General features: G+C 39.9%; 1 non-coding gene across 1 annotated transcript; it reads left to right on the top strand.

Annotated features, from left to right (window-relative positions):
- Window positions 1-2,280: 2,280 nt before the first annotated feature.
- Window positions 2,281-2,407, top strand: LOC132352162 (small nucleolar RNA SNORA77). The gene has a single exon (XR_009498625.1). It is a non-coding gene; the product is annotated as a small nucleolar RNA SNORA77 (small nucleolar RNA).
- The last annotated feature ends 296 nt before the right edge of the window (window positions 2,408-2,703 follow it).

The raw sequence follows: 2,703 nt of genomic DNA, 5'->3' as shown, positions 1-2,703 counted from the left end.
TACCGGGGGAAGGATGGTGGGGAGGGATAGATTGGGAGTTTGGGATTGATATGTACACACTGTTATATTTAAAATAGACTATCAACAGGGACCTACTGTATAACACAGGGAACTCTGCTCAATACTCTGTAATAACCTAAATGAGAAATGAATTTGAAAAAGAATAGATACATGGATATGTATAACTGAATCACTTTGCTGTATGCCTGAAACGAACACAACATTGTTAATCAACTATACTCCAATATAAAATAAAAATTTTTTAAAAATAAGAAGTAAAGAATTGATGGGAAAGGGGAGGAAATTCACAAATAATAATGATGTAAAACAGTAATGAGAATTGCTTTGAGAAGTATTCAAAATGATATTGGCAATTTAATAAAAATATACACACCCCTGGAAAAAAAATAGATAACCAACAAGGACCTACTGTATAGCATAGGGGATTCTGCTCAATATTGTGTAATAACCTAAATTGGAAAAGAATTTGAAAAAGAATAGATATATGTATATGTATAACTGAATTACTTTGCTGTACACCTGAAATTAACACAACATTGTAAATCAACTGTAGTCAAAAATAAAATAAAAATTTTTAAAAAACCCCAAAGCTAACTGAGTGACTCCTATAAACTGAAGAAGTGAGAAAAAAAAAAAACAAAAACCCATATTGAAGTGGGTAGGAGAGGCTGAGCCACAATCTTACCATAAACCACATCCCTGGTACAGCGATACACAGGAGGAGACTCAAAACCCTGAGCTTCTCCCTGATGAACAAAGGTTTTGAACCCCACATCAGGCACCCTAACTTTTAAGACCTGCACCTGAGAGATGAGCCTCAAAACTTCTAGCTTTGAAAGCCAATGGGTCATGGGTCCAAGAGAACCACAAGGCTATAGAGAACTGAGAAACAGTTCTTAAAGGGCTCCTGTGCATAGATTCACCCATCCCAAGGCCCAGCACAGAGACAGCCAACTGAAAAGCACCCAGACTTTCTGTGAATGAGGCTTATTTGCTTATCTCAAAGCATCAGCCTGAGGACCAAGCATCTAGTGACCTACTTAAATACTCTCCTAAAATAGAGGCCAGGAGATGCCATCTTTGTGCTCTCCTTCTGCCTCACGTCAGGTTGCTGTTATCTCCTGGAAAGCAGCTTGTACACTCATCTGGCATCCCAATTTTAACATCTGCCACCCAGGGGACACCTCTAGATCATCTGGCTCTGGTGACTAGTGGGGGTTAGGCTTACGGGTCCCACAGGACTCTAACAAATGGAGAAAGAAATCTTAACCAGCTACCACTCACAGGGCACAGCAGAGAAGCAATAGAGTAAGGTGTCCAGTCTTTCTGTGAAAGAGGCCTACTAGCTTATCTTTATAGCTGTGGCCTGAAGGATAGGCTTCTAAGTAGACACACATCTAGGGTCTGACTATAACCCCCTCAGAGAGTGAGGAGTATGGCAGGCACCATATTAGCAATCCCCTTCTGCTCCACCCCAGGTCATTGGTGTCTTTAAGAAAGGAACTTTTGTATAAGTCTGGTGTCCCAGCTTTTGTGTCTGCCACCCAGAGGATAATCCCTTGAGAGCCTGACATTAGTAGCCAGCAGTGCTTTGTTTATGGGTTCAATGTTTATGGTGGCAAAGTAAGAAAGAGTTCTTAACTGGCTATCACCCCAGGTCTCAGCACAGAGAGAGGAGACAGAAATGTCCATATCCCAGTCTTCCCTTGAAAGGTGTATATTTTTATATTTTAAAAGTTGCTGCCTGAGGACCTGGCTTCTAATCAGCCTGAATCTAGGTGCTGACTAAGATGCTGCCCTTTGGATACTGACAGGATTGGGCATACCTCAAATACTGGGATCCACTAAAAATAAAATAGGCTGCTTGGACAATCACAAAGATTTGAGAGACCTAAGAGCTAGGGCAGAGTTGAATGATAATATTCATCTCCTACAGGAGACCACTCCTTCAAGACTGGGGGAGGTGGCAATTTTATCTAATGCATAGAAATGCATAACCCATACAGAATCAAGGAAAATGAAGAAACAGAGGAATATGGTTCAAATAAAAAAGATGGAACCTCAGTAAAAGAACTTAATAAAATGGAGATAAGAGATTTACCTGACAGAGTTCAAAATAATGGTCATAAAGATGTTCACTGAGCTCAGAAGATTTAATAAATAAAATAAATTTTACAGAGAGATAGAAAATAAAAGAAAATATTAAGTAGAAGTCAAGTCACAGAGCTGAAGAATACAATGATTAAACTGAAAATACCTGCAGACTCACTCTGCACCTGGCTGCAGCCCCAGGCAGGTGCTTTTTCCGTCTGCCACAGCAGCATTCCGGGGGGGCTGTGACCACTTTGACCTGTCAAGGGCAACGCAGCCACCCCGGTACACAGAAAAAAAAAAAAAAACTGAAAATACAATAGAGGGGCTCAATAACAAAGTAGATGATGCAGAAGAAAGGATCAATGAACTCAAAGATACTGCAGTGGAACTCACATAATCAGAGCAACAAAAATGGATTAAAAAAGGGAAAATTGCTTAAGGGACTTATGGGATAACATCAAGTGGACCAACATTCATATTATAGGGATCCCAAAGTACAAGAGAGAGAAGAAAGGGACAGAAAATTTTTTTGAAGAAACAATGGCTGAAAACTATCCTAAACTGGGGAAGGAAAAAAGGTTCCAAAAA

Source organism: Balaenoptera ricei, chromosome 17, assembly GCF_028023285.1.
Source record: "Balaenoptera ricei isolate mBalRic1 chromosome 17, mBalRic1.hap2, whole genome shotgun sequence".
NCBI classification, from domain to species: Eukaryota; Metazoa; Chordata; class Mammalia; order Artiodactyla; family Balaenopteridae; genus Balaenoptera; species Balaenoptera ricei.
Note: the sequence above shows the minus strand (reverse complement) of the source record. Positions and strands in the feature narration are given on the sequence as shown.